Here is a 13,009-nt window from a genome sequence, read left to right as displayed (position 1 = left end):
CTGACCTGAGCCGAAGTCACAGTCTTCACCGACTGAGCCACCCAGGTGCCCCTGGTTCCTGCATTCTTATGTGTTGTTCTAATAAGTCCCATCAACACCCTTAGGAAACCAAATCACAAACACATAATAGCTTCGAATAAAATGCCTTGCAATCAAAAATGTCTTGACTTGAGCTGTTAGCAGATTGTAAAATACAGGAATATGTTCATATTTATCAGCACATGTATTGGTTGATGTTAATTTCTTCTCATTCCTAACTGACTAGCTCAAATGAACTCCGAGAATTCTGGCCACTAATTTAATCTGATTCTGACCCCAATCTCTATAAAATTCAGAACCTGAGATCTCTGACTCTGACTCATTTGTTAGGTGACAGTGCTTCTGACCCAGGGTGGAGGGAACCAAAGCTTCCCGAAAAGGCATTTATTACCAGGGTAACTTTGCTACAAGTGCCTTTGGCTTTAGAGGATTTATTTGTCCAGGTATCACTTTATCATTCTCCCTATTACATCAACTCAGGCCTAAAAGAATTAGGCCTATCCCATAGAAAGTGCTTCTCCAGATTTAGATCAAACCTTTCTGACCAGAAGAGGCATTTTGAGTAATAGAACAGCTCCATTTTTGTTTCTCCTAAATTTGATGTAGCCAAGTTATTCGGCTCCAAATGTAACTAGACAGCTCAATGCAGCTAGCAAGAGCTGCTTTTACTAAGCTCCCATCTACAGTTGACCCTTGAATAACACAGGTTTGGACTGTGAAGTTCCACATACAGGAAGCTTCTTTTCCACAGATTCAGTACGGTATTGTAAATGTATTTTCTCTTCCTGACAATTTTCTTCATAACATTGTCTTTTCTGGGGCGCCTGGGTGGCTCAGTCAGTTAAGTATTGACTTCAGCTCAAGTCATGATCTCAAGGTTTGTGGGTTCGAGCCTGGCATCCGGCTCCAGGCTGTCAGCTCAGAGCCTGGAGCCTGCCTCGGATTCTATGTCTCCCTCTTTCTTTGCCCCTCCCCTGCTCATGTTCTGTCTCTCGCTCTCAAAAAACAAAAACAAAAACAAAAAACAAAAAACAAACCTAAATAACATTTTTTCTCTACTTACTTTATTGTAAGAACACAGTATATAATACAGATAACATACAAAATGTGTGTTAACAGACTGTTTGCATTATCAGTAGGCTCTCAGTAGTTAAGCGTTGAGGGAGTCAAAAGTTATACTCGGATTTTTCATCAGGCAGGGGTCAGCACTTCTCTGTGACATGTAAGAGTCATATAAGTGACATCTAAGAGTCATTTATATGTACAAGAAAAGTCTGCAAGTACGGGGACGGTGCAAATTGAAGGGCACTGTATTGTACACGGTGATAAACACAGTGATGCCAAAACCCATCTCACCCAGAGGCTAAGCCGCCCGGATTCTGTGTACCTACGGGGAAAGTTCTTCCAACTCTGTGTGCGATGAGCGGTTGTAATGCCTAGTTTCTGAAGTCCCTTCCAGCTCAGGGAGGCTGTAATTGCTGAACAAATACATCTCCTGCCCTTTGATAATTTTCCAGCGGAAAACCACGCCGTTTGGGCCCACATGTGAAATCTTTAATTTTCTACTTAGAACCTCCCCTGCCACTAAGGTTTCCCAGTTCCTGGGGTGTCGGTGTCTACGCATGTGCAATGTGCTTCCTCCTGGGCGGGTCTCTGAGTTTGGGGGGTGGAGTCCCTACCCTGAGTGGCCCACAGTTGCAGGTGGAGGACCGAGGGCGAGGGCGGTGTGACGGTGTTAGGTCACAATGGGCAGATGTGACAGTGGTAGGTCACAAGGGGCAGGAGCGGGTTAAAGGTGGGTTGGTTGAATGGGAGGTTCAGGAAGCAGGCATTTGGTTTCAGCTTCAAAGCAGAAGTGGAGGTGACCTGGGGGGCCAGCTGGGGGAGGCCCCTCTTGAGCATGCCCTACATCTCCTGCTCTGGCAGAGCATGTCAGGCTCGTCCCCAGCAGGCTGCAAAGCACCCCCAGAGCTTCCTGGCTGCTCCCCTCGAGGTGTTCTGGAGCAAAACGGAATCTGCGCAGACCAGACCCGGCCACCTGTCATCGAGGCCTGGGGAGCACGGGTGGGCTGCTTGCGAGGGTGGTGAGGGGGGTGTGGAGGAGCCACGGAGCGCTGTCTTGATAAAAGATAGCCAGGAGCCGCGAATCTGTGCTCCGATATGACAAAGCAGAAAGAGTGTTCAGTGAGGATTTTTATCACCTCCACGGGGACCCTGCGCTGACAACCACACAAGGGAGAATGTGCTTCATTCAAGTAGCCACCGATCTTTGAGAGAGACTTTATCCAGATCAGCAGAAGAGAAGGGATCGATGTATACACGGTGTGTTAGTGGTGACCTTGAGCCTCATATCCACCAGCCCAGCAACACCTGATACTATCTGCTGGCCCCAGCAGCTGCGAGCTATGAGAAGCAGGCCAGATGTGGACACACCCAGGGAAGAGGTCACAGACCTACACAGACCTTTGAGCTAACCAGGCAGCTTCCCTCGAGGTCAGTCTTGACAAACAACAGCCCCCCTGGAGCTTGCCATTGTGGCTACATTTTGAACTTTTAGCTGTGTCCCCTTCAGGTGAAAGTGATCTTTTCTTCTTTTTTTCCCTTAGGAAAACTTTGTTTATCCCCTCAAGACCACCAGTGGAGGCTTACAGCTGTACCCAGGCCATGCCGGTGGAGGTCACAGTGGACATACCTGTGTTTGAGGCAGAGCCCAGTGCTTATGGAGCCACGTGGACAAGAGGGTCACCATCAGGTCCACATCAGGAGCCTCCCCCATCATCCCTGAGGTGTTTGGGGCTACCTCCTTTCATTATTCGGAGGGGGAAGGAATCCAACATGCCTCCTGCACATACCATGTTCATGAAAGCACACTGTCTTTCCTAATCAGAGCGTCTACAGTGCCTGACAAAGGGGCAGCAGTGGTCGTGACAGGCACCATGGTCGGTGCTGTAGACAGGGGGGCATCTGAGCACAGGCTGGGCACATTCATACAGCAGGAATGGCTTTCATGGAAAGGTTCAGCAGGAACTGGAACCTGCACGGCCAATGCAAGTGCTTCTGATGTGGCCTCAGAGGTCTTCACGTAGAGCGAGTGCTTGATCCCAGTGCATAATTGCAGCCTGTGACCAAGAGCCGCAGGTCCCTCACCTGCGGGCAGCACATGCGTGGTGACTACAGGGCAGAGACGACCAGCAAGCCTGTGGCAGAAGTTAAAGGCTTCGCAATGAATGGGACAGAAGCCAGGGAGTCCCCCAGCCCAGGGCTGAAGCCTGGAGGGAGAGAAAGGAAAAGGACAGAATTCCACCGGAAGTCAGCCTCAGCACCATAGGGGAGGACAAGACCACCCTAGTATCAGCCTCTTCTGCTCTTTAGCTCCCTAACAGTAAGAGTGAAGAAAAGGAAAAAGCCCCAACAGCTCGGGAGGCTCCTCCCCCATGAAAACACCAGTCTCAGCCCTACCACAAAGGTGTCCAGGTTATCCCCCAAACTGGGAGGAGCTGAACCACCAACTAGTTCGGGGTCTTCACGCAAAAATGGTTCTTGGTGAACTTCAAAGCCTGCCTTACTGGACAGAGTAGAGAGGTGGACACCAAATCCAACATGGCAGAGGAGACAGCACGGCGGCCACTGCCATCTCAGTGTGGCAGGGGCTGGGGACCCCTGCAACCGTATCTGAGACCAAGAACACAAAAAGCAGGAGTGCCCAAGGCCAGATTCCAAAGCCCAGGTGAGAAGCAGGACCTTTTTGTCCCCAATTCTGCCTCTCTTTATCCTCGTTTTTCACAAAACTGGAATTAATGCATCTAACACATTTCCTCATTTCGACACATTTGGAGGAGATAAGAGACTGGCCCACAGGAAAAAGTGAAAACTGAAAGTCTGACAACAGAAGTGGCCTAAACCGCACAAGACACGGGCGTAAGACCTACAGATACTCATCATTCTGGGGCCGTTTGTCTAGGGGCGAAGAATACCTCAAAAGGCTGTGAGGTCAACAGTACCCCACTGTCCTGTACAATATTTGAATTTTCAAAGCGGGAGTCAAATTAGATGTGGCACACACTACTTGAGGAAACAGGAAATGTATAGTGTTATTAAAAAATTTTCTGTATCCAAATGATAAAAGACAAATGAGTTAGAGCATGGAGACCTAGGTGTCTCCAGTTTAGCTTGCCTTAGATTTAAGTAAATAACTTAAAACAGTGAATAAGACACATTCTAAGAATTTCTGTTTTTAAGAAAAATGTTTATTTTTTGAGAGAGAGAGAGCATGCACAAGCCGAAGAGGGGCAGAGAGAGGGAGAGAGAGAAAATCCCAAGCAGGCTCCACACTCCGTGCAGAGTCTGACACGGGGCTTGGTCCCACAACCACGAGATCATGACCTGAGCCACAATTAAGAGTCAGACGCTTAACCGACTGAGTCACCCAGGCGCCCCCTGAGAATTTCTAATCCTAAGAATTAGAAAAACACCACCACCATAAAGCACACTTCAAAGGCACATCTGTTTTCATCATGAAATTCATGTATATGTGTGTTGGTGAGAAGAGTCTGGTAGGTGATGAAAGAATCTGAAAATACTTATATTCACACTGAGACTGAAACAGTGATTCCGTGGGCCTATGCTGGTCAGAAGAGGAATCTCTTACCTCCTTTCTTACTGTTTGGACTGCTGTAACAAAAATATCATAAACTGACTGGCTTATAAATATACATTATTTTTCACAGTTCTGGAGGCTCAGAAATCCAAGATCACCGGCACCAGCAGATTCAGTGTCTGTTGAGAGTCCCCTTCCTCATTTATGGCTGTCTTCACATTGGAACCTCCCATGGCAGAAAGGACAAGGGGTCACTCTGGGGCATCTTTTATAAGGGCACTAAATACATTCATGAGGGTCTCATCACCTCTCAAAGACCTCATCTCCGAATATCATCACTTTGTAGGGTAGGATTTCAACATAAGAATATTCAAGGGACACAAGCAGAAAAAAATCTCTAGTGCAGTCCTTCCTTTTCTCCATGATGCACATGTTTAATTACTGGTGTAGCCTAGAGATTCTCAAACTGCAGTGGACTTAAGAATCCCCAGGGGTGCTCCTTGAAATGCTGATTCTTGGCCTTAGACAAACTGAGCTAGAACCATCTTAAGTTATTCTGATGGAGATGATTCACGATCATCACTCAGAAGAACACTGGTATGTGGTCCAATTTAAGAAATGACCTACAGACGCTTAGATGACTCCATTAACTAAGCCTCCAACTTCAGCTGGTGTCATGATCTCATGGCTTGTGAGTTTGAGCCCCACACGGAGCTGTGTGCTGACAGCTCAGAGCCTGGAGCCTGCTTCGGATTCTATGTCTCCTCCTTCTGCCCCTCCCCCCCGGTGCTCCGTCTCTCTTTCAAAAATTAAAAAAACCAACCAAACAAACATGAAAAGAATTGACCTTGAGAGTCAGCAAGTAAGCCCTGTAGGTTTTTCACGGAGATGCGCTCATCTTTTTGAACTCTGTGCTGGTTCATTTCAATCATACCTACTGTAGACATTCACTTATTAACAAATGGTGGAATAAGAGCTACTGTATGCCAGGAACTGTTTTAGGTGTCTACCAGTTGAAACTTTTTCTTATTCATTTTAAAAATTTTACTATTTTTTTTTTATTTTAACTTTATTTATTTTTGAGAGACAGAGCACACAAACGGGGAGGGGCAGAGAGAGAGGGAGAGAGAGAAACCCAAGCAGGCCAGGGGCCCAATGTGGGGCTCAGACTTACAAACGGTGAGATCACGACCTGAGCCAAAATCAAGAGTTGGACATTTAACTGACTGAGCCACTCAGGTGCCCCGAACCTTTTGATTTTTTAAAGAAGCTTTTTATAATGCTATATACAGTCTACCTTATTCTTTTAGAGGCTGTATTGCATGGAGAGTGCTGTATAACCTAAGGCACAGAGAAGAGAGACAATGGCCCCTTGTTCTTATCCTTCTGATAATTACCTTTGCAAAATATAGGGCATGCACTGAGCCTCCATGGCTTTATAATTTTGCCAAAAATAGAAATACAAATATGCCATGAAATATGTAAGAAAAGACAATTGTTTACCGGCACTGGGTTGGTTGGGGGGAGGTTGTGAAGCAGAGGATACACAATACAAAAGAAAATGACATACCTTTCTGTTGTTTTGAGAAGGCATCCAAATTGGGAAACCTAAACTTCTCTTCCTCCCCTCTTAATGACTGGGAACTAGATTAAAGGAATAGAACAACATACATATTTAAGGAAATGAAATAATATGCCTTATTGCCTTAAGATACCAAATGATTGCTGCTTTCTCACAATATTACCTCATCATAGTCTTGGGTCACATGTAGGAAAAAATAAGGTCCTGTAGCAAATTATGGTCACCATTGGGAAATCCATTTGCTCTGGTGTTCTTCACCAACAGAATGAGAGGTTCACAATGTTGACAGGTCTGGTATAAGACCTAAAATGAAGGCCCTATAGTATGGACCACCTTGCCATCTGGCAAAATTGGGGGAGGGGGCTTGACTGTCCTAGTGGACCTCATGGATAAGGTCCCCAGCCAAATAACCATCCTTATCAAGGAAACCAGAGGCAGTTCCTGCTTATCTGGAAGGAATGGGTTTCAGTCATCTGTCAACTGGCAGAATTATTCAAACAAGCCACCGAGGGAACCAGGTGCCATCCCACTCTCTCAACACTACGAAGTCTGCCTGCCACAGCCCTTAGCTACTCATTCTGTTCCTGTGTGGTCCCGCATGACATCAGTGTCCTCCTCTAGGCCGTGAGTATATGTGACTCACGATTCTTCTGAGGGTCTCATCTGTCCAGTATCCATGTCCTATGTTTGGCCATCCCTATAACCCTAGGGTGTAGGAGGTAAATTAAAACATGTTTCATTCACTGACTAGGATCTTTGTTAAAACAAAACAAACCTCTATACATCTAAATAAAATATGCCTGGGAGTAATTTTAGAAGGCATTGGAACTCAAGTCTTTTTTCACCAACAACAAGACCAAGGTCAAAAAAAGTGACCAAGTCGGATACTTTCTTTTCATCATAGACTGTCCTTGTGATAGATCGGCAGTAAGAACAGAACTGGCCAATTATACAGTGTCTGCAAGGGCCACAGGTTATCATGGCCACAGCGAGCCCAGAAATTAGTCAATATGGGAAAAGGAGGGAGACATCATTTCTCAGGAAGCAAGCTAAGCAAATACAAGAAACAAGCCTCCCCAAATTTATGTGTAGGTTAGGAGTATGATTCATAGCTGTTGCTTACTTAACCACACATAAGAGCTAAGCTCCCAAGCGGTGGGCAGCACAGCAGACATCAGGGCTCCAGAAGAAGGTGTGAGTGGGAAAGAAGGGAAGAGGGGGTGTGTCACTGAGTCAGTGTTCTGACCCAACTGCACATGCCCAGTAGGGGCACAGGGGCTCTTCGTGATTTCTGCCCAGGGATGGTTTCCACCCATAAGTGACTGGTGGCAAAGCAATGAAGGTCCACTTAGGCTTATGTTATATGAAGAATGGCCTGGGGCGCCTGGGTGGCTCCGTTGGTTAAGCGTCCAACTCTTGATTTTGGCTCAGGTCATGATCTTATGGCTTGTAGGCTCAAGTCCTATGTCAGGCTCCGTGCTGACAGTGTGGAGCCTGCTTGGGATTCTCTCTCTCCCTCTCTCTCTGCCCTTCCCCCCTTCCTCTCTGTCTTTCTCAAAATAAATAAACTTAAAAAAAAAAAAAAAAAAAAAAAAGGATGGCCTGGGAGGTGAGGCCAGCAAGAACGGGGAAGCGGCCTTGGACCTACCAAAGGCAGCGCTGTGGCTGAGGGGCTTCCTCTGCTCATGTTTGCGAGAGAGCTCCTTCACAGCTCCCCCCTGGAGTGGACCATGAAGGCTGGTGTGCACATCATCAAATGCAGCGGGGTGTTCTATTATCAAAGTAGCTACCACTTATTAGCTACTGTGTGCCAGGCCCTGCTACCTTATCTCCTTTAATCTGCTAACCACTCTTTTGAGATAGGTACTATCCCACATTTTACCCATGAGGAAACCGCAGTTAAGTAATTTCTTCAGTGTTGCACAGCTAACAAGAGGTGGAGTCTAGATTCAAACCCGGAGCCACGGTTCTTCATAGCAATCAGGATGCGTCTGGGCATTTCTGGGGAGAAGGAACTAGAGAGATGGAGTGGCTCTCTAGGACAATCATCTCCAAGTACAATGTTAACAAAGAGACGTGGCTTTACTACAGACACAATTTTGCATTAGAGAAAGAAATCAACCAGGTGTCCCATAAGCATAAACCATTAGGGCCTAGTTGGAATACAGATGGATCTACGTAGGAAGTGACAAGCCAGTTAAGACGGAATAGATGCATAACCACGCTGTGTATTTTGATGCCATTTTCTAAACAGCTTGCAACTTATTGTACCAATTTATCAGAGTAGTGCTTTGTGTTGCGTATAAAGCACAATTCAAAACATGCGTGCTCTGGCATCGATCAGCAACCCGGGCCGCGTTGGTTGCGTGTTTATTTCTCCTTTCCTTACGTAAGCATGTTTACATAACATCAATACCCAGAGCAGCAGCCAGATGATGTTATGCTAACTGATGGGAACAGAAAAGTACTGCAGAGCTCAGCACTTTAGGACAGCGCTGCCTTCCGATGGTATCTAGTAATGAGAAACTCTCCACCTGGAGAACATACCTCCTGGAGATGTGCACTCAGTTCATTTACTTTTACTGCCTCTCTTGGGTTGATTGTAGCCTGTCTTTAATTCCCATTGATTAGTTAGAGTTTGATTGAAGCCACGATAAAATCCCCTGGAGCTTAAAAGAACTGACCTGGCTGAATATGTGGTGACCTTCATGAAGATCTCTTATAAAAATTCATTGCGATGACATATTTTAGACATGATTTATAAGGGCATTTTCAGAGCTTACTGGCAGGTCTGAAGGATTCCCTTGTCAACTATGTAATCTGAGCTACATGCCTGATAATTGTGTTAGTTCCGAAAAGTATTTACATGGCTATGAAATCACTGTTTTTGGGGACACTCTCTTCCAACCAGATTAGGTTAGTTCCCCTCACTCCCTCACCACTTACTTTAATTAGTATTTATGCACACTATATAAATATATAATTGTTTGTACATATCTGCTCTATGGCCTCTAATTTGCTTTGATCCCTTTTTATTACATTGAAAACAAATTTTTTCGGATGCATTTATGTCTCCCTCCGCTCCAAGTCTCAAAAGTCCTAGTTGAATATTCTGAGCATTGTGGACGCACACTACAGGATTTCGTCTGGCAGTACGAGTTCCAAAGCAATTAACGATCTCGCAGCTTTGCAAGCCTCTCATAGGAATCAAACCAAACTGACTCTTCCCAGATACAAGTGATCTCTTGGGTAGTTTCTTGTCTTAGAGTAAAAACACTTCCAATTACTTGTTTATGTAATCAAATGGCCACATGCTCCTCGGAGAACCCACATTACAAGGAAATTCAGCATCTAAACAAGGATTCATTTGTAAAAGATCTTCCTGCATCTACAGGCCAAAGATAGTTTAAATGTATATGCTGCTTCTACGTTATTTACCTACTAATGTACCTAGTTTCCTATTTACATTATTTTTCTCAGCCTTTTTGCTCAGAGCTATCTGTGACATTTGATTTTCCCAGTCTATCCCTATAAATATTCCTAGAGCTCTTTTGTATGCATTGGTTACCTGACAGGTGTTTCTTAGTTAAGAAAATCAGATATATAGGGGGCGCCTGGGTGGCTCGGTTGGCTTAGCATCCAACTCTTGATTTAGGCTCGGGTCATGATCTCAAGGTTGTAAGATCAAACCCCACATTGCACTCTGTGCTGACAGCATGGAGCCTGCTTGGAATTTTTTGTCTCTCCCTTCTCTCTGCCCCTCCCCTTCTCACTCTCTCTCAAAAATAAACATTAAAAAAAAAAAGAATTTGACTAAAAAAACCCAAAAAATAAAATCAGGTATATTAAAGTCTGAACTTCTCTAATGGTTAAATTGGGAGGGATTTTTTTTTTTTTTACATTACAAAGGATTTTTCTCTTTACTAAAGGGACCAGGTATTGAGCCCATCTGTGAGATAGAAAGAGTTCTCCGAATGACAACACGACAATGTGAAAGTACTTACTGCCACTGAACCGTGCCCTTAAAAGTGACTGAGATGGTCATTTTCGGTGTATTTCACCACAATTAAAAAATATATATTATGGAGTTACGGCGTGCTTGCACGGTGCTAAATGCCATGGCCATGGCATTGAGTTCTCCTCACTGACCACGTGGCCCTTCTGCTCTAGTGGGATTGTCTAGTGCACTGACCAAGTAATGCAACAAATGTGGCCTTGTGCTCTGAAACCTACGTTGCTACGATCAAATATCTAGCAGTCGAGACCTAATTTACACACAGGGGCTCAGAGGAGGCATGACATCAGGAGGGACATTAACATGAGATGTGTGTAGCCATCGGAAGCGTGCAGGGAAGGGCTTCACCGTCAAGGGATCGGCGTGGGCAAAGGATCTAAGGTGGGAAAGAATTCAGTGTATTTGAGCAACTGACAAAAGGCCAGTGTGGCTGAAGAAATGCAGGGGTGGAGAAAAATGTGAAATGATAAGAAATTGGAAAGGAGTCAGATTCCAGATCTTGCAGGTAAGAGGGATTTGGAGTTTATTCCAAGTGAAAGGAAAGCCACCAAAAGGTTTTAAGTTGGGGATTTGATGTGATCTTATTTATAGAAAACAACAACAACAACAAAAAAAACCAATCCCGACTGTAGTAAAGATAATGCGTTGAAGAGGGAAAGTAGAAACAATAAATGAGGAACTATTTGAGTCTAAAAATACAATTTGCCTTTATTTATTTATCTATTTTTAAAGTTTATTTATTTATTTTGAGAGAGAGTGTGAACAAGGGAGGGGCAGAGAGAGAGAGGGAAAGAGAGAATCCCAAGCAGGCTCTACGCTGTCAGAGTGGAGCCCGATGTGGGGCTCGATCTCATGAACCGTGAGATCATAACCTGAGCCAAAACCAGGAGTCAGATGCTTAACCGACTGAACCACCCAAGCGCCCCTAAATTGTCCTTTATTTTTATTTTATTTTATTTTATTTTTTTAACGTTTATTTATTTTTGAGACAGGGAGAGACAGAGCATAAACGGGGGAGGGTCAGAGAGAGAAGGAGACACAGAATCTGAAACAGGCTCCAGGCTCTGAGCGGTCAGCACAGAGCCCGACGCGGGGCTCAAACTCACGGACCGCGAGATCATGACCTGAGCCGAAGTCGGACGCTTAACCGACTGAGCCACCCAGGCGCCCCCTAAATTGTCCTTTAAAACACAAAGGGCATTAAATGTTTCAGGTAAAATAAATGCAACGTACATCCACTGCTAATTGTTTCACTATATGCATCTGATTTTTTTTTTTCTTGCTTTTTCTACTCTGCTACTCTTTAACTTGCTTTCTCTTGTATTTTTCCTGAATTTTTAGGGGATGTTTTTTGACCAAAGAGGTCATTTATGGTAAAGCTATAACCTATAGGCCGTCTAACATGACTCATAGGTAATGTGTCACTATTGTTGTTACTTAATTATCATGGTAAGAACACTCTAAACAATATTTCACTGGCTCAAAACATGTTCTAAAGTACTGATTCTTGTCTTACCATCCGAGGTCGATGTTGTCTTCCCTTTCATCTTATTTGAAACATCCAATTCTTCCCTGGCTGATGAGCATCAAATTGGAGGTTCGTGAAGAAACAGCACGTCTCTGGAACAGGCCACGTACTCCAAGAGGTGTCTGCTTCAACATTAAAAACAAACAAACAAACAAACAAACAAACAAACAAAAATTTAATACCGGAATCACCAAAACCAAGGCCTGGCGGAAAACACACATGGAATGAGGACCGAACTCCCATGACCAATAGTGAAAATGAAGGTGCGTTGAGAAGATGCAGGTGGCACTGTTTCCCTCACTCCCTCTTCAGTCTTCACTTCAAAGAGCAAAAATCACCTAAAGTATAAGAAAATACCTCATGATGGAACAGGACTCAAAACCCGCAGGCTGTACACAGCAGAAAACAGGACTTGTGTCCCTATCCGCAGCCTTGTGGTTTGGCAGGTAGCCTATGCACTGTCATCCTACCTACGGGAGTCCCACCCTCTTCTCCAAGCCTATGTCTCTCCAGATCCAGCCACTCACAGGAAATAACTGCGATGGGAAGGAAGAGAAGGAGGAGAACATATATTGGTTTAAGTATGTTCACTTCTGAAACAAATAAACGCTGACATTTCAGTTGATACAGTAGAGCTTTTCCCTCCCTCGCACAGTAGTCAAAATTGAGTTGCAGGATGGTGATGAGGAGGTGAGGCAAGGTCTGCGCACAGCGATGCAGGGATCCAAGGTGCCACAGGCTCTGCCCTCTGAAATATGTGGCTTCTTGAGGAGAAAGGTAGGGGGAATGGGAAGCAGTTCAAAGGGTGTAAAGTCAACAGTTATACAAGATGTATAAATTCTAGGGCTCCATCGTACAGCCTCGAGTCAACAATGTGGTATTGTGCACCTTGAAATGTATTAAGAGGGTAGATCTCATGTGAAGTGTTTTGTTTTGTTTTTAAAGTTTATTTACTTATTTTGAGAGGGAGAAAGAGAGCGGGGGAAGGGCATAGAGAGAGACAGAGAGAATCCCAAGCAGGCTCCAGACCAGCTATGCAGAGCCCCACATGGGGCTTGAACTCATGAACCGTGAGTCACGACCTGGGCTGAAACCAAGAGTTGGATGCTTAACCGACTGAGCCACCCAGGCACCCCACATGTGAAGTGTTCTTATCACACACACACACACACACACACACACACACACACACACACACACAAGCAAAAGGACACATGGAAACCTTCTGAGGTGATGGATATGCTTTGG

At 44.9% G+C, this 13,009-nt stretch overlaps 1 long non-coding RNA gene across 1 annotated transcript; it reads right to left on the bottom strand.

The window, feature by feature from the left end:
* Nucleotides 1-4,264: 4,264 nt before the first annotated feature.
* Nucleotides 4,265-12,085, bottom strand: LOC128314354 (uncharacterized). The gene is made up of 3 exons (XR_008295889.1): nt 11,750-12,085; nt 6,207-6,280; nt 4,265-4,492 (listed from the first exon to the last, which is right to left on the bottom strand). It is a non-coding gene; the product is annotated as an uncharacterized LOC128314354 (long non-coding RNA).
* Nucleotides 12,086-13,009: the final 924 nt, after the last annotated feature.

The sequence above is a fragment of the Acinonyx jubatus genome, chromosome B1 (genome assembly GCF_027475565.1).
Source record: "Acinonyx jubatus isolate Ajub_Pintada_27869175 chromosome B1, VMU_Ajub_asm_v1.0, whole genome shotgun sequence".
NCBI lineage: Eukaryota > Metazoa > Chordata > Mammalia > Carnivora > Felidae > Acinonyx > Acinonyx jubatus.
The sequence above is the reverse complement of the archived record's forward strand: the minus strand, read 5'-3'. Positions and strand labels throughout refer to the sequence as shown.